The sequence below is a fragment of the Aedes aegypti genome, chromosome 3 (genome assembly GCF_002204515.2).
Source record: "Aedes aegypti strain LVP_AGWG chromosome 3, AaegL5.0 Primary Assembly, whole genome shotgun sequence".
Taxonomy (NCBI): Eukaryota; Metazoa; Arthropoda; class Insecta; order Diptera; family Culicidae; genus Aedes; species Aedes aegypti.
In genome coordinates, this window is record NC_035109.1 from 366,128,222 (window position 1) to 366,155,906 (window position 27,685).

At 39.2% G+C, this 27,685-nt stretch overlaps 1 protein-coding gene across 3 annotated transcripts in view; it reads right to left on the reverse strand.

Moving 5' to 3' along the window:
• Positions 1-27,685, reverse strand: part of LOC5564594 (SH3 and multiple ankyrin repeat domains protein 1) — a 477,542-nt gene that overhangs the window by 228,581 nt on the left and 221,276 nt on the right. The gene's annotated exons all lie outside the window — the stretch shown is intronic.

A 27,685-nucleotide genomic window follows, 5' to 3' on the forward strand; every position in this document is an offset into this window, starting at 1 on the left:
TTTGTTTTGGATTAATTTCAGGTAGTAATGCATTCCCAAACACAGACATCAAAACAACATACCAAGCAGTCGAAAGATTCCGAACTTATCTTTCATACCGTGTGTATATTGTAAAGTTGTGATTATCATGGAAGACGAACCGAGCACGCAAGAGGTCATCGATTTGTTGGAGGTGGTTGGAGCCATCGAGCAAAGTAAATCCGCTTGCTGCGTGATGAGCTTAAACGTTCGAAGCCTCTTGGTGCATGCATCCGACATAGCAGCTGATCCCATCATGAGGATGGCTGATATCTTGGCCTTGTCCGAAACTGGCAGCCCCTCAGAGGTAAAAGGATTTACCTGCGCCGCCAAGGCCAAGCGTTATTACGCTAGAGCTGCCGGTGTAGCAATACATCAAAACAACTCTGCGTCTACCTTGGCCATACCTCACACGATCCGCCAAGTTTGTACCAGTCATGATGTGGAGCTGGGCCGTTCAGACCATTATGGTGATATCTGCGCTGTAGAGATAACTATAATGGGCCAGCGAACGATTCTGTTTTGCGTGTTTATTGAGCCGAATACCACAACGAAGCAAAAGAAGTTCTTCATGACGCGGAATTTATTCGAGTATCAGAAGGAGGACAGACCAATGATCGTGACAGGAAATTTAAACATCGATCTTACCAACCAGGAAAATATCGAGTTTGTGGATTTCTTGGAGAAGTACCTGAAACTCAAACTAGCTTCGGATCCCTCTAAGCCAACCAATCTCAGCGGTTCTTGTGTCGACATGACCTTCACGCGCAACATTCGGGTGGAAAACAAGAGTTATTATTCTTGTTTCTTCTTTCATCGACCGATTCTTTCGGTGCTACAGTGTTAATCATTCAAACGGCCCTTTTCAGGGCCACCGAATTTTTCAAAAAGAGTTATTAAGCATTGATAAATTGCATTAGACAATGAAACAAAACTACAAACATATGTCTTTTCTAAATTCACAAACCATTACATTCTGGATTATAACTAAAGGAAGATTGCAATTATGACATTTGACTATAATACAAATGCAGCAAATTACATGGCGTAGTTAACGTCATGCGGTCGTGTCTTGTACACAACCCCCACTGATTTTTTAAATATATTTTTGACGTTGGATAACGTCTTACGGCAACATATGGGGGTACAATTCAGAAAAACGAAAAATTGAGCATGTAACGAAAAATGGTCAGGTTTTGACCGCTAATAACTCAGTCATTTATCGATAGATTTTCAATATTTAACCATGAATCGATTGGAAATTTATCTACGCGTCGATTCAAATGGAGGACACTATTGATTATTAGCAACAAACTATTGAAATATCGTAAAACGTTGACCCCTTTCTTATCTAACCAATCACGTTCAAGCACAGCTTCCCACTATAAAAGCGCACCGAACCCTGCTTCTTCCCTCATTCTTCTTTTTGCCGTCAGACTGTGAACACGGTCGGCGAGCAAATTTCGAGAGTCATTCGCATCCTCAGTTCAGTTTTCAATAGGACTCGAATACAACACGCATTAGAACCGAAGAACCACGCATTTCGGAGCCGCAGCAACTGAAGCCGCTCATTTGAGTGCACCAGCCAGCAATCGTTTTCGGCCAGAAATCGTCGCTACCAGCCAGTGCTCCGCTGTCATTGCCATGCGGGAGGCTAGCGCGGTCATTCTGGTTCATTAGATCGAGCGGCACAGGCGTCACCGTCCGTGTAATATTCCCTAATTTGTACGAGATGGCTGAAGAAAATCGACCAAAGCCGCTTGTTGAAGCGCACATCGTCATCCGCACCGCAAATCTCATCGGGCGAGGAGGATTGCAACCAGTGCGCCGTCAAAGTGTGTCGGTGTTACGCAAATTAAACAATTCAATCGGCACTTTTCAGAGCCAACAAATGTGTTTTGAAGAGTTGATTGTGTAATATTCTTTAATTTGTTCGAGATGGCTGAAGAAAATCGACCAAAGCCGCCAAAATGTGTCCGTGTTACGCAAATTCAACAATTCAATCGGCCCTTTCCGGAGCCAACAAATGTGTTTTAAAAAGTTATTTGTATAATATTCCCTAATGTGTTTACCACATACTTGCTATAATCTCCTAATTCATCGCATAGCATCATACAATAATTGATTTATAACGAATAATTGACAATACGGCAATTTGGAGCTGTTTCCGAGGATGCTGCTGCAGTGCCGTCGGGTTGCAATAACAGCATAATGCTAATCTGTACATCCCTTACCCAGACATCAGTTTCATATAGCCTATTTCCCAGATAAGAAAACGAAGAATATGAAAGGAGGAGCATCATCTGCTATTCTAAGGGTATAAAGCATCCCTCCTTCGTTGAATCTGGTTTCATTCTGTTTTCGCTTTCGAGCTGGTAAGAGCTCCTCCAAACCTGCTCAGCTCCTCGCCACCAGAGGCAAGCTGTTGTACGAGATGGCTGAAGAAAATCGACCAAAGCCGCTTGTTGAAGCGCACATCGTCATCCGCAGCGCAAATCTCATCAGGCGAGGTGGATTGAAACCAGTGCGCCGTCAAAATGTGTCCGTGTTACGCAAATTCAACAACTCAATCGGCCCTTTTGAGAGCCAACAAATGTGTTTTAAAGAGTTATTTGTATAATATTCCCTAATGTGTTTACCACATACTTGCTATAATCTCTTAATTCATCTCATAGCATCATACAATAATTGATTTATTACGAATAATTGACAATACGGCAATTTGAAGCTGTTTTCGAGGATGCTGCTGCAGTGCCGTCGGGTTGCAATAACAGCATAATGCTAATCTGTACATCCCTTACCCAGACATCAGTTTCATATAGCCTATTTCCCAGATAAGAAAACGAAGAATAAGAAAGGAGGAGCATCATCTGCTATTCTAAGGGTATAAAGCATCCCTCCTTCGTTGAATCTGGTTTCAGTCTGTTTTCGCTTTCGAGCTGGTAACCTGCTCAGCTCCTCGCTACTAGAGGCAAGCTGTTGTACGAGATGGCTGAAGAAAATCGACCAAAGCCGCTTGTTGAAGCGCACATCGTCATGCGCATCGCAAATCTCATCGGGCGAGGAGGATTGAAACCAGTGCGCCGTCAAAATGTGTCCGTGTTACGAAAATTCAACAATTCAATCGGCCCTTTTCAGAGCCAACAAATGTGTTTTAAAGAGTTATTTGTATAATATTCCCTAATGTGTTTACCACATACTTGCTATAATCTCTTAATTCATCTCATTCCATCATACAATAATTGATTAATTACGAATAATTGACAATACGGCAATTTGAGGCTGTTTCCGAGGACGCAGCGTAGTTAACGTCATGCAATCGGGTCTTGTACACAGCCCCCTTTGATTTTTGTATAGAAATAAAAATAAATTAAAATATAAATTGTATGGCGCGTGAGAAATCTGAAACCCCCTCCCCCCATGAACCTTTATGTAATAAATGAATGGCCCCTAAGGATATTATTTCCATCTATTAAATGTAAGGACTAAAGAATATGATTATCTTTGGGATTTTTCATAAGGAACGGTCGCATTTCCCAAGTGATCCATTTCATTCATAAATTTCTTGTCAATTATCGCAGTCATGATCATTGATTAGTTGCGAGTTTGGTGATGCATTCCCTATTACGGACATTATTTTCATTCTACAAACAGATCACCCAAAACTCTTTCTATGTTTATTTGGAGAGCAAAAGTTACCGCCCATGCTTCTTCTTCCATCGACCGGTTCTATCGGTGTTGAAGTGTTAACCGAACCAACCAAATAATAACACTCAATATCCATAATAGATCAGAATTGACATGCAACAAATAGTTTGAAAATTAATTAGATTTTTAGATTTCTAGGTAAATCTTTCATAAGTTCGTGACGGTCCTAAATCAGGAAATAGAAGAAGCTAACGTTATCCAACGTCAACTTGGCGGTCGTATCTCGGAAACAACCTCTTACTTTTTCTCAATCTCCAAGCGTCGCGACTAATATTTGAATAGTGCGCTGTGTTCATAAACATCGTAAGAATGCAGTGCCACACATGTCATTATGACAGTTATGTCGGGAACGAGTCACACGTCGCGTGTCCCACATGCGCGCTCCTACAATGCTAAAATAGCTACAAAACAATTAATTGAGAGCAAAATAATGGTATTTTTTCCATTCCCTCTAAAAATATCGCCGGTTTTAGAAAAAGTAAGAGGTTGTTTCCGAGATACGACCGCCAAGTTGACGTTGGATAACGTTAGCTTCTTCTATTTCCTGATTTAGGACCGTCACGAACTTATGAAAGATTTCTAGGTACTGACAAAAAATCTAATCAATTTTCAAACTATTTGTTGCATGTCAATTCTGATCTATTATGAACATTGAGTGTTATTATTTGGTTGGTTCGGTTAACACTTCAACACCGATAGAACCGGTCGATGGAAGATGAAACATGAGCGGTAACTTTTGCTCTCCAAACAAATATACCGGTTGAACGTTAGGTCCATTCATTATCCACTAAGATTGGTTACTTTAGTGGATTCCGAAGCCAGTTTGAGGTTGAGGCTCTTGTCCATGAAGTCCGCTAATTCTGTGTACTCCTCTTTGCTCAAATCGATGTTGAAGTTTCCTGTCACGATGATTGGCATGGTCTCCTTTTGATACTCGAAGAAGTTCAGCGCCATAAAGAACTTCTTCTGCTTCATTGTGGTATCCGGAGAAATGTAGAAGCAAACCAGTAGTGCCCGACAATTCATTATAGTGATCTCGGCAGCACAAATATCACCATAATCATCTGACAAGCCCAGCTCCACATCATAACAGGTGCAGAGTTTGCGAATCTTGTGCGCCACAGCAATCGTTGTTGCTGGCGGTGAAATCGATCATTTGAAAAGTTAATCTCAAGTACCACTCAATATATCGATGCGAAAAATGTGTCACTAGCATTATATATATATGTAGTGCACAACCCATTAAATTTTCAGTTTAATCGGTTCACTAAAACTAGAGATTTGCTTCTGCAAAGTTTTGATGATAATTGTTAGAGTGAGACAAAAGATAGGGAAAATAACACGGTCTCCCGTGTCACCTTAAGACCGATCTGCGATTCCAGAGCGCGACCGTCATGGCCCTGCAGGAAGCGAGCGTGGCCTAACTGGTCGGTTTGTTTGAGGATACCAACCTGTACGCGATCCACGCCAAGCGTGTCACCATCATGCCGAAGTACATCCAGCTGTCTCGTCGTATCCGTGCCGAAGGCGCTTAAATTGCATTGAAGCACAATTTCGAACAACAACCCTTTACAGGGCCACAATTGAATAATTAATATTTAGTTATCGATTGTAATTTTGAATGATAAGTTTTCAACGGAGATAAATGGCAAAAAGTTTTATCTAGGTTCCCGTCGCTCGGGTCGGGCGGCGGTAGCATTTTTGCAGTCTTCTCTGTGTGTGCATTTCGATTCGATCGAAAATTTCTTACCAAATCAAAACGTCAACAAATCTGTTACTGATAAATTTTAGCTCTTTGTTCGCCAAATTGATACCGATTGCTCTAGCATGCGACGACGACAACGGCATCATTCAATTATCACTAATTGCGAAGCAAACCGTGATGGATTCTTAATTCAAGTGCCGTTCGCGATTTACCTGACCGCGCGCGCACAATGGGAATTTTATTTCTTGACACTGTGATTCTCGAGAAGCATTATTTAGCCGTGATAAATGATTGCAGGCAAATTACTGACCAAAATCTGAATCAATCACATCCAATCACTAGTAATGTCACTCTTCACGGTAGAAAATTCTCACAACTCTTTCAAAATGAAATGGTCGTCCTGAAGAGGACGGTTGGGGCTAGTCACCGTCGATCGAACTGGGTTGTCAATCCATTGTTAGACAGAAACACACCAAAAGATTACCGAAGACGATTAAATCGAAATGCGGTCGGTAATTTTGTGCTTCGTTGTTTTCGTTGGTTTGCTCACTCCTCCGACGGCAATTTTCAAGGTTTCTAGACGAGTTCTCCATGAATTTGATGGCCTAGCTGGATGCCCATGGCCATGATGAGCGATTTCACGGAACCCACAGCATTTAGCTTGGGTTGGGAATAAACAAGAGCAGAAGCAGCGGCAGCGACGAATGTGTAAAATTTATTCCGATAGGAGTCCTTCTCCAATTGCTGGTCGACGATTGACTGATGTGCGCGGGGCTCATTGAAGCTTGGTTGGCTTCGACTGAACACGATAGAATAAAGAGGAGTAAGAAGAAGACCGAAAGGGGCGTTTCCCTTTGCATGACGAAAGTGGCTAAGATATCGAGCAATGATGTCTGTGCTAGGAATACACAAGAAAAATGTGCTTTTCTATGGAAAATAAGACATGCCTTGATATTTATCGATTTTTCAATAGTTTGTTCATGAAAATCAATAGTTTTAATTATTGGAGTCGATTTGTAGAAAGATTTCCAATATTCAATGGTTAGCTATTGATAATCAATAGTGTTCTTTTGTATGAAGGAAAATTTCTGATCCATGGGTGCCAAAATGATGAAAATTGTTCAATGAGAATTTCTTTTCAGAAGCATTCTAAATATGTCGCAATTTTGTTACATATGTTCTCATAAAATATGGCAAGTCTAAGAAGCTGTTGGAAATGCCACTCTATTTTACAATCGTTGTGAAATGTTGTGACGGCACTGCAACAGCGTCCGCAAATACAGTATCAAATTGTCGTGCCATCAATTATTCATGACAAATTAAATTTTGTATGAAGCTGTGAGATTCATTGAGAAATATAAAATGTAATAGGGTTTTATTCTACTTCGTCGTAAGTGCTACAGTTCGTCGTATCAAACTTTAAATGTTCCACTACGGCGGATATTCAAACTTACCTGCAACATAGATTCATTATCCAAGTGTAACTTTGTTAAAGCTGTTATGGTTTGTACACCTGTACACCAAAAATGCAATAAAAGTACTGTATTTCGGTAAATAACTTCAGTTCAATTATCCACTTTTCACTTTTTCACCGAAATCGCATGGACGAACACGATTTGAGAGAAATGCTTAGCGATCGACTGAGCCACACCACTTTCCAACACAAGTTTCTTCCCGCCCCCGTGGATGACTTAGTTCGCCGGGCACTTATTTTCACTATGGAAAACCTTCGTACTTCTTCACTGAAGGTTTTCATTCCAATCACACGCCGTAAAACTTTAATAAATCACCAAATTTTACGAAATTTTCTCAACCGCCGCGTATAGTTGAGAATGTAAACAAAGTTCAATCCGTCGTACTGAGAAAAAAAAGCTTGTGCGCATCAATGTGTGCGTGCTGCTCGACGTAAAAATACGGTTCCTTTGATTGTGTTGTTTTCGCTGTACTGTGAGCAAATGCCATAATTGTACGGTCAAAAGGAATTGTGTTCATATGTTTGGGCTGAATTTTGATGACGAACAATTAATTTTAAGGAAATTAGTATACTCCATCATGCTGAAAGATTGGAGGGAGATGCCCGTTGATCTATATATTCTAGTAAAACATTTTGTTATAGCGTTGATATGTTGTGTTTTAACCATTCAATACACACAGTGAGCTGTAAGTTGTGAGACGAATCTGGAAACTGATTGCGACGGAGTTGAAAACGATACGACGGACTGAGAATATGGTAAGATGCATTTTCTTTGCATTATTTCCAAAAAGAGATCAAGATTTATCAAAATGTTATTGTACAATGCTAAAGCCGTTTTGAGAAATAATTGTTTGGTATCGGTTTGTATCAGCATCATTCACTGCAATACTGGGAAAATTGCAGTTCTCACTGATCAATGCTTAATACGATGGATTCTAGCACATCACCCTAAGGTCGAAAATATTATTCTTTCAACTCTTTTCAACACATTTGATGGCCCTAAAAAGCGCCGATTTGCTTATACGACGAACCATCTAAATGATGTGACGTGGATGGCGCACAACAGCAACGGGTTGTTGATTACCGGGCATAAGTCGAAATCTGCAAACGATGCTCACTCTTAAAATCTTGATCGATTTCACAAGTCCGACGCTCGATTAGAAGCAGCTCCTCGGATCAGCAACTCAGAGGGCCTGTGGTATTTCGTTCCTAGCGGGCTTGCTTCTTGACCACCGATGCTGAAATTCAAAGTCGAAATCTGCAAGCGCGGATGAATTTGCTTCGGCGATGATGACGGCTTGGACGCTTTTCCGAGCGGCAGTAGTTCGCCGCTCGGAGAAGCGCCCAAGCCATTGCCATCGCCGCCGCAAATCAAACTTGCGTCTTCCTCTTCCGACGACACAAATTGAACTGTGACGGCGGGAGCAAACGCAAAGCGAAAATGACTCGCCCGACCGTGTTCACAGTCTGACCGCAAAAAGAAGACTGAGGGAAGAAGCAGGACCGGTGCGCTTTTATAGTGGGAAGCGGAACCCAAAAATGTGCTTTAACGTGATTGGTTAGATAAGAAAGGGGTCAACATTTTATGATTTTTCAATAGTTTGTTGCCAATAATCAATAGTGTCCTCCATTTGAATCGACGCGTAGATAAATTTCCGATCGATTGATGTATAAATTTTGAAAATCTATCGACAAATGGCTGAGTTATTAGCGGTCAAAACCTGACCATTTTTCGTTACATGCTCAATTTTTCGTTTTTTGAAATTGTACCCCCATATGTTGCCGAAGGACGTTATCCAACGTCAAAAAACCTGATTTTTTTTTAAAACTAACATCCTCTATTGGATTCAATGAATGAAGCGTGCAAAAAACTGCCAAATTATGAGCCTTGATATTTGAATTTGATCAGAAGATTTGATTAAAAAGGATACTGGTAGCAATGGCTTTTGCATCGTCAAGGTTATTGACTGAAAAATAACGGGCAAGGCTTAGTTGAGCTGTCACGTCCTGTCCTAAATTTTCACAAAGCATCATCGATTGGCTGCAATGATACCTTGGAAACCACGCTGATGACTGCTATTCTAGGATGTTTTTCAAAGCTTTGGACTCTACTAGCATACTTTGATTAGATAGTTTCGTTCAATGATACGATGATTCTCAAGTCTGCGGTAGTACTTTGACAGCTGCGTTAAAACTTGGCAGCTACCGCAAAACGGAAAATTTTCAAAACAACCGCAATATTTAAAATATCTTGTTCAAAAGGTGACATTGGAGCTGTCAAAACTGTATGGAAATAGCTTCAAAAAAGAAGGTTTGAATTAGGTTAAAATTTAAATTAATGTAAAGATTAGGCTGTCTAACTTTTTTCTTAGCAGATACAAAACTGAATTAAGAAAAACTTTTCTGAAGACATTATACGTTTAAAATCAACAAAAAACAGAAAAACCCGTTTTTTGCTGCTAAAAAGTCTATTCGAACCATAGTGCACTTGGATGGAACTGCGCGGTAGCCATAATTTCAAGCGAGATTGAGTCGAAGCGGCGAGGGCGTATCATGCAATTTAGCAGGTAATTATCGATTCCCCGGGTCACAACACCCCGTATCAAGACGGCGTTTCGATCGATTCCGTAGAACAAACGTTGCCAGCTGAAAAGCGAAAATCGCTCAATCGTGCATTCAATCAGCGAAATGAGTTTCTTCCTGGCTCGCCACTCGCTCTCCCCCATTTGAAAACGGGCCTAAGTGCAACAAATTACGAGTAATAACAATAACATTGCGCCCATTTGACGTTCGCCTGTGGTTTTGCTTACTTGGACTGCAGAAAGGGGACCCGGGAGCAGAGCACAAAATGAATCTAGTTTTTCTAGTTCAAGTGATCCGGCCAGAGTTTGGTTTTGCGCTCACTACGACTTGTATAAGTAAAGGCGGAACATGTTCTTCGGACCGTTTTTGCGGTCAGAAAAGTGGTTGGGACGGACGACGGGGGCGGTTGAAATTGCTAAAATAATGGCAAATAGTGGAAGGCTGAAAAGCATCTCAATTACCTAATGGTTCGTATTGTGAGCGGAAGCATGCATTGTGAAACGGAAAAAATGGATCTTTGATTTTGAACTGTATAGATTGTAATTTGGTATTGAACCAAATTTAGAGCACACACTTGAAAGTTCACACGAGATGCAATCGTACCATACGAAAAGCCAGAAGTTTAATCCGAAATACTAATGGCATGTTGAATTGTAGATTCTGGACTTGCTATGGATGCATTAAGGTGTTCTTCTCAAAATATCATGTCGAAATCATGGGTTAAACTAACATCTTGAAACTTCTTCCAAAGTTAAGGTAAATACTTCGATGATAACTAATAAGATGGAGTTTCCTGATGAGAAATATGTTTCAATAGAATTGCCCAGTCAACTTTTTTAGGCTGTAATTCTTAGACAAGAATTTTAACATTTCTCTAAGAAAATCCAACATATGAAAGAATCTTGCGATTGTCAGAAGAAAAAAATCAATCTGTTTTTTATATTGAGATTTTCAGATAATACCTGGAGAAAAGCTTTAAAGTAATAAGTGATATCTTAAAAGTATAATATCAGAAGCAGATACGAAATTTTCCTCACATAATTGGTTAGCTAATTGACCATAAGTAGAAAGATATTAGGCAATTGCTAGAAAAATAGAACCGTTAGATTATATAGATTAAAGCTTGAAGATTTTAGCTGAAGAATCTTATAATTGCTAAAGAGGTAAATGAATTCCGTCTATATTTCAGTTCTCAAATCTGATAGTTTTGGGATTATTGCACAAGTTAGTCTAGATGTGTCGTATACCAATGTATACTAATGATAGTCCTGGCAATTCTATTTATTTGACTATTTTATCAAAACAAGTGAAGTAATTCATCAAGATTTTTTGCTTTTTTATGAAACGTTTCAGCTGATAAACATTTTCAATTGACATTGCGGCGGAAACCATTACCGTGCACTTTTCTGCATGAAATTCCATAAAATGACTCTTTTGAGTGGCAAAAGTAGTGTATCAAATCGATGCTGAAGTAACTAAACAGAGAGGATTTATTCATCAGTTATGACACAAATTCAAGCAATTACTTAGTACAGTTGACTTTTCTCCAAGATATATTTAACACGTTTCATGTTCAATGTATAATCAAATGCAAAACTTTTAAGTTACATAATAAACGTACAACACTTAGTGAAAGCCATAGCGCATACCTGAAATCCATTACAGAGAAAATCGCAAAATTTACTCGCAGTTAATGCAATTATCGCCGTCGAAGATTGGTCCGGTAATCGTGGAAGCCGGACAAGCCCAATTACGCCAATTATCACCGCATAGTCGCACATTCCAGAGACCCAAAAACCAAACCACCAATTTTGCATTCCCAAATCCCCAGTAGTGACTTGGTGCAGCAAGTCAGTTAGTAGGTAGTGTGTGGACACATGTTGGTGCCATTCATTCAAACAGTTAACCTCGTCGCGATGGTCGATTTCTCACGGGACTTCAATTCACACACACATAAGATCGAACCTCGCGGAGAGCAGGCGTCTGTACCGGACGACGGAGGCACTTGTCAGGTTTCCTTCGACTTTCTCCGCTTCTGGAGGCACGAGTGCAGCTGACGGTCACATGACGACGACGGCTAATAAGACAATTATTAGCGAACGAAACGTCCGAACACATATCGGTTCCGAAGCTCCTAATAATAACTCTCCAGTGTGTGGTGTGTTCTTCACTTTCCTCGCGCGGCTTAACCTAGAAAAGTAAAGTACCCTCACTACCGTAGACACCGGCCGCCTCCATGCGATCGTCGCGCACTCATCTACTTTACGCGCAATCCAATAACGACCTGAGCTATTTTTCCAATGGTTACTGCGACTGCGGGGATGTGCGGAAATGCTTGCGCTTCCAGCGTGGCCTACTGCCGTCGTGAGATCAGGTGAATGAATGAGTTTTGAATGGGCTGCGTTCGCTGCGATTTGCCTGTTCCAGAGTAGAGCCTAACCTGTAAAATTAGACGTGTTGTCACTTGGCACTATGGGCCAGAAATAAGAATTTCGCGACAAAACTTTAAATACTTTATTAACCTTCCTTGTGCATTCTTTCTAAAATTCTTCCAGAGATTTTAGCAGAAATTCCTTCACGTTAATGCTGCTGTATTGCCTGCAGCGATTTATTCAGGTATTTCACATGCAGCTTAAAAAATCCTTTACAGGGATATATTTAGCAATTTCGCCACGAGTTTCTGCCGATATGCCCCCAATGAATCCTTCATAGATTCCTCCAGTAAAATATTTACTGGGATTCCTCCAGGAAATTTTCCAAGGATTCTTCAGGGAGCTTACTTCAAGGAATCATCCAGAGCTTCCTCCAAAGTTTCTTTAGGCGATTTCTCCTGAAATTCCTCAAAATAATTTTCTAGAAACTCCTCTAAGGATTCCTCCAGGAATTCTCTACAGAGATTTTTGCAGAGATGTCTTCAAGGCTTTCTCCAGGTTCTACTTCTTTTTTCTGACGTTACGTTCCAATTGGGACAAAGTCTGCTTCTCAGCTAACTGTTCAATGGGCACTTCCAAAGTTATTACCCAAGAGCTTTCTTCGCCAATTAACTACTTTTGCATGTGTATATCGTGTGACAGGTACGAATATACTCTATGCCCTGGGAAGTCTAGCAAATTTCCAACCAGAAACGATGTTTGACTGGCGGGATGCGAACCCACGACCCTCAGCTTGGTCTTGCCGAATATCTGCGCGTTTACCGCTACGGCTACGGGACCCCTTTCTCCAGGTTACACTACGACAATTTCTTCAAGGATTTCTTTTAAAATTTCTCCAGAAATTCTTCAGATAGTCCTCTCGAGATTCCTCTAGAAATCGTTCCTGAGATTTCCTCCAGGTATCACTTAAGGATTCTATCATAAACTCTTCCGGAGATTCGACCAGAAATTCATCTAGGGATTCTACCAGAAATAACTTCATGAATTCTTATATGGAATCCTCTAGAGTTTCCTTCAGGGATTCTTCCAGGGATACCACCAGGAAAATCGCTACAGGAATTGTTGTGAGATTTTTTCCAAGTAATTCTTCAGGGATTCTCCTTAAAATTGCTCCAAAGACTCGTTGTAGGCCTATGAAAATCCTGCCAGCATTCCTCCAAGACTTCCTTTAACGAACAAGAATTCCTTCAGTGTTTCCTCAGCAAATGTTTTTAGAGATTCCTCCAGGTACTCCTTTCCTGAAGAAGTTTTTCGAGAAACCACAGGATAAGTTCCTGGAGGGTACCTGGAGGTATTCCAGGAGGAACCTCTAGAAAAATCTAAAATTATCCCTAGAGAAATCCCCGGTTGAACTCCTGGAAGAAACCCTGGAAAAATTTAAGCATAAGCTAATGGAGCTCGAGAAAATCTTTGGAGGAATTCCTGAAGAAATTCCTGGAACATCAAATGTGCTTTTCGGCTACTCAGTCTTTGTTTTTGGAACGTCTAATAGTAAAGGCAGAGTAGACGAAAAGCATATTTCAATAACGGTGGTAGGTCATTTGGCATAAAGTCGTTTGGCATAATGGTCGTTTGGCATAATAGTCGTTTGGCATAATGAATCTGAAACCAAGAATTTCTTAAGATACCATTCATTTTTACGTTTCAATTGAATCTTTTTGATGACATCAGGTTTGTTTTGGAGTCAATTGATACAAAATGACATTTTATTCAACTATCTTATGTTCTTGCATAAACTAAAGCATATTAGGAAAGTTCGATAATAGACGCTGTTTTTGACGTACAATTCCAAAATTAAAATTCATATTGAGTCGTCCAAAAGTTTTGCCACACATATTTTCATTTAAGTTATGTTGAGCGAGATTTTTTGCGTTAGAGCTTCAAACATTTCAAACGAAAAATAATCTGCTCTCGTATGTAGGCTATTTTGGCATTATGCTGCAGTAAAAGATCTTTGGATTAGAGCTTTTAATATTTTGCAAAAAAATATTTCCTTCTATTATCAAGTAATCTTTATCAAGTGTTACGTGCAAACTGGGATAGAGCTTGATCTGCAGCGAAAAATCCATGAGCATTCTCTTTATTAATAATTGTGAAAATTTTTTGCCAATTAACCATTATCAAAAATGTATAGCGCAACAAACTCAAAGCTACTCTGTGTTCTGGAATGTAGAGAAAATTATTATTCCGAAAAGATTTTCCACCAGACCGGTCACGTGTTTATTTAGTAATGCTCTCTAATATCACAACAATTTTTGACATCCATGGCTTAAAAAATCTATGAACGAATACCACGTTTGTTGGGAACCTACCAAAAATATTTGTTATTGGCTCGGTGGTGTTGATCTCAGTGAAGGCTTCAAAAGTGCCGATATTCATTCTAAGTCAATCATTATGCCAAACGACTTTATGCCAAACGGCCATTATGCCAAACGACTTTATGCCAATCGACATTATGCCAAACGACTTTATGCCAAACGGGGTAAAATCTTCAATAACATATACGATCTATTCTCCACCAGGTTATCCCTGGAATAATTTCTAGAGGAAATAATGTGGAGATTTTTCTGAAGCAATCCTTGGAGATATTCCTGAAGAAAATGCTGGAGAAATCTCTGCAGGAATCTATGTCAAGATTTTTGTAGAGAAATCCCTGAAGGAGTCTCTGGAGAAACTTCTATAGGAATCTTTGAAGGATTATCTAAGTTAATAAGTGAAGGGCTCCTGGAGGCATCTCTGAACGAATCCCTGGATAATCCTTGAGGGTATCCCAGGAAAATCACAGTATAGTTTTTGCTAGAATCCATAAAGAAATCTCTGAAGGAATAAAATCATTCATGGGAGAATCTCTGGAAGAATTTCAAGAGGAACACTTGAAGGAATTCCTGGAGAATTGTTTTTGAGGCCCAGAACGAATCCCTTGAGAAATTCTTGAGGAATCTCAGAAGAATTGTCCCAGAGTAAGCACCAGGAAAACCAGGAAAATTTCTCCAGGTAATATGCTTGGAGTAAGTCATGCAGCAATTTTCCTGGTGCTTACTCTGGGAGAATTCCTGGAGCAAATTCTTGAGGAATCCATGAAGAATTTGTGAGTGTGAACAACTGATGGAATTCCTGAATCACCCACCCAAAATCTATAAAGGAAACACTGGAGACATTCCTGTAAGAACTCCTTGCGAAATCTCTAAAGGAATCCCTGTAGATATTTGCTGGCAGGAATCCTTGGAGGAATCCCTTGCCGGAACCCTGGAGCCTTTTCAGAACCCGTCTAAAATGGAGGAATCTTTGGCAAAAGCCCTAGTGGAATTCCTGAGGAAATCATTGTAGGGATTACGGTAGAGCTTATCTTGAATCACTTTCTGGTAAAATCCCTGGAGCAATCTTTGAAAGAATTCCTGGCGTTCGGGATAATGACCCATTGGAGGTAGTGTCATAGAGTGGCTTCATGATTGCATCACCAAAAGTGGAATCATAATTGACAAGGTTTTCATGAATTTTATTCATGATTCCAACACGACCAAAATTCATTAAATCATGAATAACTTTATCGAAACGCCAGCAGTACGTTACGTTTTGAATTTTTAGCGAAGAAAAGTGTCAATTTAAATCATCAGATCTCATGAAGTCTGAGATTCGATGATTTAAATTGGCACTTTCCTTCGTTAAAAATTCAAAACGTAACGTACTGCTGGCGTTACGATAAAGTAATTCATGATTTCATGAATTTTGGTCGTGCTGTATTTTTATGACCTTTAACCCGAAATCTCATGAAGTCCGAGCTTTGATGATTTACATTGACACTTTCCCTCGCTAAAAATTGAAAACGTAACGTACTGCTGGCGTTACGGTAAAGTTATTCATGATTTAATGAATTTTGGTCGTGCTGTATTTTTATGACCTTTCTCCCGAAATCATGACTCTTTCTCCTTGTTTAGAGTACCGCATTTTTCCCGTGTGGTAACTAAAGAAAATTTGTCATCATACAAGCTGGCAAACTTGCATGAAAGTTGGCTGAAATCGTCATAAAATGTATTTTCAACAGTCAATGTCTCAATTAACTCGTGGTGTGGACTAAACAACGCTTAATCAAACCTCTCAATCTTAATCAAATATCACATACGTAGAGCCAAGAAGCGTCTTTCCAGGAATCTAACAAATACTTTGCCAAGGAGGATTGTGGATCTTACAAGGAATTTGTTGAAAATGACTGGAATAATTCGCTGTTTTTCTGCAGAAACCCATACAAAATCAGGTCTTGGAACGTTGCAAGGACTTTGTCATAGACCGATAACTTGTCAAGTAATAATCAATAAAAAGGCCCCACAAAGAGTACGTATCAGTCACTATAGGATTCTACCAAACAGGAATTTCTAGTGAGTCTATCCAGATTTTCAGACGAAAAACAGTCAACATTTGTTTTATGTTCCCTTTTTCTAACAACCGGAATATGGTCATAATTTTCAGAAAAATCAGCTAAGAATCCAATAATAGTTGTTTGCGAAACAAATTGCAAAATAATGATTTTTCAGCATAAGTCTTATTTTGTAATGCAATGACGCATGCCGAGTTAAAAAATTACGACGAGTGCTGTAAAAATAGGGTTCTGCAATAAGTGAAAATGTATTTGCAATTTCAGAGAAGACTTGAGGGTATCAGAAACCATGTCGGAATGCATTGACCATTATTTAGCATTTTCTGAAAATTGTTGGATAGTGATTAATTTCACAACTGTTCAGAGAAAAAGCGTCGTGCAATATTAATTACGCAATTGATGTTAGTTGCGTAATGACTATTACGACACTGCATAACTCAGTGCAGGGAAGTAGGTTGTTTCATGACAGATGGGTCTTTGCACAAAAATCTTTCTCTCTTTTTTCCTCTTTCATAAAATTTTACCAGTAAAAGTCACTTACAAACCCAAAACAGAGGGTCACCATTGGCATGATGAGAAACAGCCTATTACGATGAGAAATCGCAAAGACATCCTGGTAGTCCACTGTTTTTCAACACCTTTACAATGATATCCGAACAACTTTCAAACAACAGATCAAATATCGTTTCTATTCCCGTATTAGCAATGCATCTCACTACGAACCTTGCCGAGAATATCTAAAAACCCTTCTAAAATTTCCCGATTTTCATTGATGTTACACTAGATCTCCCTTGAATCTGCTCAATATCTTCCAATTCGAAATCTACAAATCATCCAACAAGAAATCGGTATATAGACAGTCAAAAGGATTTCACAAAAAAAAAAATTTAAAAAAAGTAAACTATCCCTTTATCAAGTTCCTGTAATAACTAGTATTGCTTATGAATGCTTAAAATTCAAATAAATTGGTATTCTTATGTTTGATATAAATATTCTCCCCGGTATGTTCAAAAGTTTCCCAGCTGTTTCCCATATTTTTCTCATTCAATTTAGATTCTCAGGTTTTCCCGCTTTATTAGGATTTTTTAGAGGAATGGACACTCTGTTTGGTCGCTCCATCGATTATCGACGAACTTGAGGCAAACCGAATCAAATGAAAAATATGCAATGGTTACTTGAATAAGAATCAATACTCATTAGATTCTTCCAAAAGCTAACTAATTGTTTCAATAGTGAAACTTTTGATAAACAATCAATTTACTTTTGAAAAACAAAAAAAAAAATCATTTAGAAAAATGTTGCCAAAGATCTTAAAATAAAAACGTATTGAAATGGTCGATTAAAGTCGTGGGAAAAAAGAAAGTTAAGTAAATAGCGATATTTTGATTTTTGAGTCAAAACTTATTCCGAAGTGTGAATCATTATAATCTGAGATAACGCCCTAAAAGCCATTGGTAACCAGGTGTGTAGCTCGTTGTTTCTGAGCAAATTAATGAATAAGCATCCAAACCAACACCACTGGCAGGTAGAGAATGATCCTTTCTTCACGATAGAGTTGTTAAATAAAGTGTAAATCCATTCAAATGCTCAGAAACAACGAGCTACACACATGGTTACCAATGGCTTTTAGGCTGAGATCATAAATTATACAAGAAATAAAAAAAGTAAGAGGTTGTTTCCGAGATACGACCGCCAAGTTGACGTTGGATAACGTTAGCTTCTTCTATTTGCTGGCTTGAGATAGTCACAAACTTATGAAACATTTCTTTTGCTAAAAATCCAATTAATTTTCACACTATTTGTTGCATGTCAATTCTGATTTATTATAGACATTGTATGTTATTATTTTGTGTTTATACAAAATAATCACTTTACATGTATTCAGAAGCTTAGGCGATTATATTGAAGAATTGTTTTTCAAATGTATTAATTCAAAATAACTCTTTTTCATTGATTTTGTGGCCCTGAAAAGGGGAAATTAGGGAATATTACACAATCAACTCTTTAAAACACATTTGTTGGCTCTGAAAAGGGCCGATTGATGAATTGTTGAATTTGCGTAACACGGACACATTTTGATGGCTCACTGGTTTCAATCCTCCTCGCCCGATGAGATTTGCGGTGCGGATGACGATGTGCGCTTCAACAAGCGGCTTTGGTCGATTTTCTTCAGCCATCTCGTACAACAGCTTGCCTCTGGTGGCGAGGAGCTGAGCAGGTTTGGAGGAGCTCTTACCAGCTCGAAAGCTAAAACAGAATGAAACCAGATTCAACCAAAAAGGGATGCTTTATACCCTTAGAATAGCAGATGATGCTCCTCCTTTCATATTCTTCGTTTTCTTATCTGGGAAATAGGCTATATGAAACTGATGTCTGGGTAAGGGATGTACAGATTAGCATTATGCTGTTATTGCAACCCGACGGCACTGCAGCAGCATCCTCGGAAATAGCTTCAAATTGCCGTATTGTTAATTATTCGTAATAAATCAATTATTGTATGATGCTATGAGATGAATTAAGAGATTTTAGCAAGTATGTGGTAAACACATTAGGGAATATTATACAAATAACTCTTTAAAACACATTTGTTGGCTCTCAAAAGGGCCGATTGAGTTGTTGAATTTGCGTAACACGGACACATTTTGACGGCGCACTGGTTTCAATCTGCATCGCCCGATGAGATTTGCGGTGCGGATGACGATGTGCGCTTCAACAAGCGGCTTTGGTCGATTTTCTTCAGCCATCTCGTACAAATTAGGTAATATTTCATGGACGGTGACGGCTGTGCCGCTCGATCTAATGAACCAGAATGACCGCGCTAGCCTCCCGCATGGCAATGACAGCGAAGCACTGGCTGGTAGCACTCGATTATGCTGGCTGGTGCACTCAAATGAGCGGCTTCAGTTGCTGCGGCTCCGAAATGCGTGGTTCTTCGGTTCTAATGCGTGTTGTATTCGCGTCCTATTGAAAACTGAACTGAGGACGCGAATGACTCTCGAAATTTGCACGCCGACCGTGTTCACAGTCTGACGGCAAAAAGAAGAATGAGGGAAGAAGCAGGGTGCGGTGCGCTTTTATGGTGGGAAGCGGAACCGAAAAATGTGCTTGAACGTGATTGGTTAGATAAGAAAGGGGTCAACGTTTTACGATATTTCAATAGTTTGTTGCTAATAATCAATAGTGTCCTCCATTTGGATCGACGCGTAGATAAATTTCCAATCGATTCATGGATAAATATTGAAAATCTATCGATAAATGACTGAGTTATTAGCGGTCAAAACCTGACCATTTTTCGTTACATGCTCAATTTTTCGTTTTTCTGAATTGTACCCCCATATGTTGCCGTAAGACGTTATCCAACGTCAAAAAAGATTTTTGCACTTTAGTCGCGAAATTTTGATTGCCGGCCCATAGTGCCTAAGAATCGAAGTTCGCGCGGTAGGTAGAGTGGCACCTTTTCGCACCTCGTTCGTTTGGCATTATGTTTCTCTTCGTGGACGGTGGACCGATGGTGACCGTGATCTGTCATCGCCGCGACCCGAGAACGCGTTCTCGCATTCCAGCTGAACCTGACAACAATAGCAACATGCGGGAGAGGGTCGGTGTTCCGAGGCGGTTGGCGATTGCCGGGACCTTGGATTTTGACAATTGAATAAGCGAACTGTTCGCTCCTACAGGTGGTTCTATCTGTTAGGCTTCCATGGAACAATTTTGGTATGAATGCAAAGCAATCATCGAACATATTGAATCAAAACATTCATGACCTACATTCGCTTGAAGAAACAAGTTCAAGTTACCTCATAGAGATGAAATTTCCGTGTACGTACCTGGAAATAAGCGAAAAAGAAAACGAAATGATTAAATTAGATCATTTGAATACATTTAATTAACAAAGTGCAAAATTGCGCTAAATTAGTCAAACAAAACCACTCAAATGATGATAAATAGGCATTACCGAAAGAAAGTAAGAGAGAAGGACGCAACAGATGCAATCAAACAAATCCAAGAAACATCCACCGCCGAGATAGAGAGAGATATAATGATGATCGCCATCATTAGCATAAATTGCGAGCCTCGTCGTCATAGTTGCAGCCGTCGGTGGATAACAGCCGCCACACGAAGTTATGCGATGCGATTTCGATTATAGCAATTTCCCGATTTCTTGGCTCAAGCACTACCAACGGCTACCTCCTGCTCCTATATCAGGAGTAGAGTTCGGAAGAGATTACGATCTTGAGCGTGAGCAAGCTCTCCGTCCGTGCCGCGTGAGATACGCCCATGCTCTAATTAGACTACAAATTAGCCTCATTTGAATTCCTGCCATATCTACACAACTTCTGTGGGAGCAGCGATCAGTTCGCACTTGTGATTACTACGACTTGGGGTCAGGCTTGATAGAAACTCCTCTGCGAGGCAAAGAGGAGGCGATTTTGCCGTTTTTCTGAGGAGAAAAAAATAAACTCAAAATTTTCAACACAGATCCTCAAGCGATTCGAGTGAGAGTGCAGAAAAATGCGAGGATTTTTTCAGACACTCTCTCTCTCTCGTTGCGATGCTCACCATCACTCACACTTCAAACAAACACTCGAGTCTGCCGCCCGAACAGACAGTCCTCGGGGAGTTGTGAGAGCACCCTTTTTTGATGGAATTTCACTTGGTTTTTTTTTGTGCTGCATCTTCCTCGCTCATTTTTCGTTGCCTCGCTGCTTAGCATTTTTTGGCTCCTTCGCAAAGAGGCACTGGCAGCACGCTGCTCTAGAGTATGTCACCGAACTCTGATGATGTTGAGGAGAATTCTCGCGAAACATTACTAAAGGACCTATGTACATATGAGAGATTCTCTCCACTCCCGCTCTCTTTCGATTATAACAGTGGTACCCTAAAGCTTCTGGGAAGTTTTTCACTACAGATCGAAAGGCAATTTCCTTGACTAGCGTTTCATAGAAAAAACTCAACAGAAGAGGTTTATCTGACTCAGTTATTGATCAAAGAGAAAGTAAACAAAGAGAGCCTCTCATTTGTACATAGGTCATTTAGTAATGTTTCGCGAGAATTATCAAGCCTGCTTGGGGTGCTACCGCGCGAATCTGCTGGATGGTAGGAGGTTGTGGTTTAGGATAGCGATCAATACGCGTTTTGTTGAGTTGTAGTGGCTATGGGGTTGATTGAAGGAGGCTTTTTTTATTGTGCGATAAGGATCGATATTCGGGCGCACAATGGAATGGAATGCTGAGTTCGATTTTGAAACATGTGTGGGTCATGAAATGACCTAAGAAATGGTTAATTTAGTAGATGAGTAGTAGGCACCGTGATCAAAACCAAGCGGACCAACTGAGCGTAGGAAGTATACCGGCACTTTTGATTCACTTCGTTAAGCAAACCATTTGATTCTAATACAAGTCAACTCTCCATAATTTAATATTAAAGGAACCATTGAGCTATAGAATACAAAACCAGAGTAACTGGTTTTAAAAACAATCATCGAGTTAACCTTAAAACCAACTTTCACTATGCGACTTCAACTCAACATCAAAATTCGTAATATCAAGTTATGGAGAGGTGACTGTGGTATTGCAGCCTGTATAAAAGATTATGACCCGTATAGACAATTTAATCATGCCAAATCTTGTGGAAATGCAATGGGTGCCGACTTTAGCCGAGTCCAGCTGGACAACGCCAGAGTCTCAAACCGTAGGTATCGGTATTCAGAAAAAAAAAACATACATGTTAGCAATGTAGGACGAAGCAGTTTGGACAGCTGCTCAAGATCAGATCATCCATTGAGTTTCGTATCTAGAATAAGTAACAGAAAACGAAATGAGTTTAGGTTGTATGTACATTCTAAACACTACTAGACAACTGAACTTATTGCTCTTCATTTTAGTTTGACGACGAAAAGTAAAAAAAAGAGCAAATAGTGGAAAATGTTTTCGATATGTAGGACTGGTTCAGTAGGACCTCCGGTCACGTTCGCTGTTTTAAAGCCTCCCTGAAGATGCCAGAATTCGATCCTCGTATTATCCATGATATTTTCGCAATGGATTCCTGGTTTTCTTGGATAAAAAGTATCAGCAAAAATCGCATCTTGACAAAAAAAAACACTAACCTGTTTCGAGGTTCAGTGTCAGTACGGAAGTGAAGAAAAATAAGAAATGTTCAATGTGAATTCCGATAGGCAATTAGAGAATAATTTCATGGTTTTCTAAAATCTACAAAGCTCGGCTGTTCTCATCGAATATCACAAGCACGACGATGATCCAGGATCTAATTCGCATTTCAAGATGGAGATTCAATCATGAACAGAAAATAAGCGTTGTCGAAAGAAGCCATTATTTTTCTAGATCGAAAGCGAATGTTGAAAATAAAGGTGTCGAGCTAGGTCTCGGGTGAAGCCACTGTTTGAACACAGGGGGAGTCTTCTATGTCCTGAAACTTTTTGTGTTTTGGTGATATTTTAGAATTTACAATAGTTCTACCTTTTATTTTTGTACAGTCTGAATAATTAACAATATTTTGAGTGAAACATAACATGAGAAAAAAGAACCTTCACAATTCATTTTTTCTTTCAATTCATTCATTTCATGCAAAAATCATTTGTACTGAAATGTGTCCTCTATGCTCGAACACTATGATTTGTACCATCAAAGTTTACACCGAACCCTTAGAAAATCCAAGGACTGATAAAAATCGAATGTGATTAAAAGGTCCCGCTTTTTACACCCTTCATAGAAACTTACATCTCAGCGAAGGCGCGCTCTTTAGCAAATATAATCGATTTAATTTCTGAGGAACCAAATCGGTACTACTGATATTTGTCCATGCAACGGAACTCTAGTCGCATCCTTGTTTCGCTTTTAGTATAGCCCCAGAAAATACTGAAATAAAAGAGGCTTTGTATAACCGTATCAAGCTAGAAAATTTGTTTAGTAATCAGCATTCACGCGAGTCCTTGTAGAGTTAATACTCATGATTGTGATCCTGGCTTCAAGTGTAGTCTCGAGACTGACCAACTCCGAGGCTTTAACTGTCTGCTAGGTAAAATAGATTAAATTTCAGAAACTGTTACCAGTAACAAGTACTTTGTACCACGAACCCTCGAATTACCAGAACATATTACCCTAGCCCGACAAACAAGATGAGACTAGGGATCATATTGGAAGATCTCACCCCGTAACGCATCTCGAAAAGGTGATCTACTCGCGTTACGGATATCGTTACTCGTATCTCAATATCGAGCTAGAGAACCATAGTAAAATTTGGTGTTCGTCCCTTGAATCGCATTTGCTCTGGTTTAATGTTCTATAACTCGATTGTCTCTTCATTATCGAAATATGGAGATATATGCAATGATTTCACAAAAAGGTTAATTTTCTTTAAAATTCTACATTTTCTAAAAAAACTTGGATTGTGATTGATGCAAAACTAACTGAAGTCAACGTACGGAGGCAATTCAGCTTCAATTATAAGACACATTTGTGGCTACACTTGTATGAAATTTTCTCGTTTCATATTTTTTTTAATAGATTGAATCGGGATGAAACTTTCGACAGCTACTGTTTGTTTACGTTTGGGCATGAAAACGTCATAGTTTGTATACACTTCAAAAATGCGTTTCAATACAAACCTGGAATACTGAAATCCTAATATCATTATTCGTTTTTAGAAAATTCAAACTGTCCGGCCATACAGGACTCCTCCCTAAATCGAGACATATTCTAGTAGTTCAGTTATCTGTCTAGACTCTAGAGTATATTTGGAGTGTTTCTAAAGATAGAAAATAATATGTCATTTCGACGCATTTGTTTTATATGGGCTTATCTGCATATAGCGATTTCTCTTCATCGATTCTCACTTTCGTTCATAGCTCTGCCAAAATAAATAGGTTCGAAATGTTTTCCTACATACGAAGCAAAATTTGGCTATCCTTTGGCAAGTAAAGATGCGTCACAGAATAGAATATACCTAAGATTTTCAGCTATGGAATTATAAGAGCAACCCAAGTAGCACCGATAACAAATGTAATATTTTATAAAAATAAAACAAACTACATTGTTTTTGCATTTCAGATAGTTCGATACATATTTTATTAACGATTATCGATTTTGTTGCGCAGCTGTTACATTGTGACTAAAACTTTGTTGACGTTACGTAGGCGTTGCACTTTGCCTCGTATATAACTTAGCCTAGAGCTGTCAAAACCTAGGGGGTGCGGGCTCGAACATTTAGGATGCACAAATTGAACAAAAACTTTCCCACGAGTGCTACCGTTGTTTGTTTGGTTGTCTCGCGGGAAACCACAGGAAAAGTGCACCCTTAAAAGACTTCTCACAAATCTTCAACATTTCGGTGTATGCAATTAACCCAATAAACATACTAAATCAGAAAGCTGCTAGCCGTATGTTAGTTAAAAATATTTTTTAGAAAAGTTGCAAAATACTCATGCATAATTTAGACCAAGTACAACTTTTCTTATGAGTTGTGGTCTTTGTGTTTTATGAATTTTATTAATTTTTTTAGCATGTCGAAATCTTGACCGTACATTTCTAGACACACTCCGATCATTTTTACGAAAATTTACGTTTGACAGCAGCCTAGCTGCTTGTTGATTTCCAGTTCGCATCCCCCAGGTCAAAACGAATTTATGCCTGTATACGTTGAATTTCGGACACCACAATAATGGCAGCAAAACAAAATACTCATAATTCATCAAAACCAATTGTTTATTGCAGAGCAATAGAGTTATATCTACACGGATAAAAATCTGATTCTCAAATCATGATTTACAAATCATGAAATTCATAAATTGGTTAGGTCATAACATCAGGATCACAAATCATGGTGCCCGGAGTCATAATCATGATTCTTCATAAGGTAGCGTCTATTTATTTTGTAACGCCAAAATTGGAAATTATCGACTCCCCCCCCTTCGTAACGCATTTTGTATGAAAAATTTCATATTTTTGTATGAGCCGTAACGCTTGAGCCTACTCCCCCCTTCCCCTAGAGCGTTACGTAATTTGTGGATGCCGCCTAAAGCGTAACATCCAGTGTGAAAACATTAAGCGGTGCACTTTGCTTCACCTCATTCGTATCGATCACTCTAAATTTAAGATGGCGAAGTGGTTGAGTGGTAGAGTTCGTGGCTTTCAATCGGAAGGCTCTTGGCTCGAAACTCAGTGTATGCTAATTTTTATTTTTTTTTATTTTATCGATCATAAACGGATACGCGACTCAGCATTTTTGGCATTTGAATCATGATTCCGAGCAACAGCAACGAAAACATAACACTGGAATCATGATATCATGAGTAATAATATTGTTTTTGGATTCTAATTTCCATTACCATAGGCTAATAGTTTCAAAGCTGAACGATCACTTCGAATCTGGTGGCTAGTAGGAGAACCGTCATAAAATAGGTTGGGTTGAGAACGCACCGTGTGCAGCATAGGAAGGAGCACACATATTACACTTTTTCTCGGTTGTAGACGATCAGAGACCATTGAAAAACATGATAAACTTTTTTCCTTCGAAAATGTACAGATTCGGCCAGTGCTCATGTACGATTAGTGGGATAAAATTGGAAAATTGGTGTTTGGCTACATAGATTATAAACTTCCGGATTCTATGTTTGTGGTTAAATTTGTGGTGAAATCACACGTATCGCAAGAATAAAGGGTCAAAACGATTATGACAATGAAAAATAGTTTGATTATTAATTGATTATGATGTATCTTTTGGGTCGAAAAATTGAATTTTGGACGTAAACAAACATTTTCAATGATATTTCTCTCCTTCTTCCCTAGCGACCTCTATGATGGTGGCGCATTAACTTTGCCTATTCCAGGACTGATTTCGCATAGTGACAAATCAGACCAAAACAGGGCTTGGAAAGTCATGGTTTCTTTCAAATCAGGGTTTCTCAATCGGTGGTCCGCGGACCCCCAGGGGGCCGTAGAGATTCAGGGAGTCCGCAAAGTCGTTGTAAACAGATGTCATGTTTCTTGGTTGTTGATTAATAAATATGAGAAATTTCTCAATGCTCTTGTTTTGCAAGACGTATCATCCCGATTTGTTGATTATTAATACTTACAACACTTTAAATAATTTTATTTCTATAAATGCAATTAGGTTCGTTCCTGGTGGCAAAAATAAATTTCCTAGCGCATTTTTGACTTGAATAGTGTCAGATTTCTGCAGGATTTTTTGTTGTCAACTTCCTGTTGGCTTTTTGAAGAGATTTTCGACTTATATCTGTAGAAAAATCCTTAGAAGATTACGATGAAAAATTTGGACGGATTTCAAGAGTTTCAGGCGACTTTTTATGTTTATAATTGATTATTGAAAATTTCTTGAAGCATAGCATAGCATAGACTGACTGTACATGTCAATGGTTGCTACTCCGTGATTGATCGGAACTGGTAAGAATTGCACTACGATCCAAATGAATAAGGGATGGGAGTTTCCGCTTACTCTCGAAGTGCAATTTTAGCAGATCTAATATTATTGATCAATAACGGCGCCGGCCAAGTCCTTACAGTCAGTTGGGAAGGGGAAGGAATGTTAGGGTGTAATGATTGTTGCTTCTAGAGACCGAGAATACCTCTGCATCTCCACAATCACCACGGGAAGGGTGTTTATTATTGAGGGAGGAAAAGATCTGGGAGTCACCTCTGGTCGATGATGCGATCCATGGACAAGGGGGAAATATACGACTCATATTTAAAGCTAGTGTTGAATTTTTGTCTCGAGAAGGTAGAAGCTTTAAAAAATACGTCAACATCTATAATGTCGAACAATTCAAAAGAGGTTTTTATTAATGACGAAAACTGAATATTACATGTATATATTTTAAATTATATGAAACAGGAATAATGCCGACACTTGTAGTGACGAACTATACATAGTTTGTTTGAAAATTACATATGAGTATTACTGTGCATTTTGTCTCGATATGGTAGAAATTTTAAAAAACACGTCAACATTCACAATGTTGAACAATTCAAAAGATAATTTTTAATAATGTCAAAAAGAGACAAATATATGTATATTGAAATTGTATAAGAAAAAAGCATAATGCCGACACTTATAGTGACGAACCATACAAAGTATGTTTTAGAATTACTTAAAAGTTACGCTTTCAAGAAAATATGTGTTATCACAAGCATGAAACGAACTCACCAGTTGGTAATCCATCCTCGACTGAACACAAAACTGATACTGACAGCAAAACTTCTTGGCGTCCCGAAAACAAACCGTCTTGCTTGTGCCTTCCAAATACCTACCCAGCAAGACGCTCCAAAACAGAAAAAAAAATCTTTGGAGACGAAAACACGCGCGAAACCGTGAGCCAAATCTATCGGACGACGCTAAACCGAACTGTCCTGCTTGGGCTT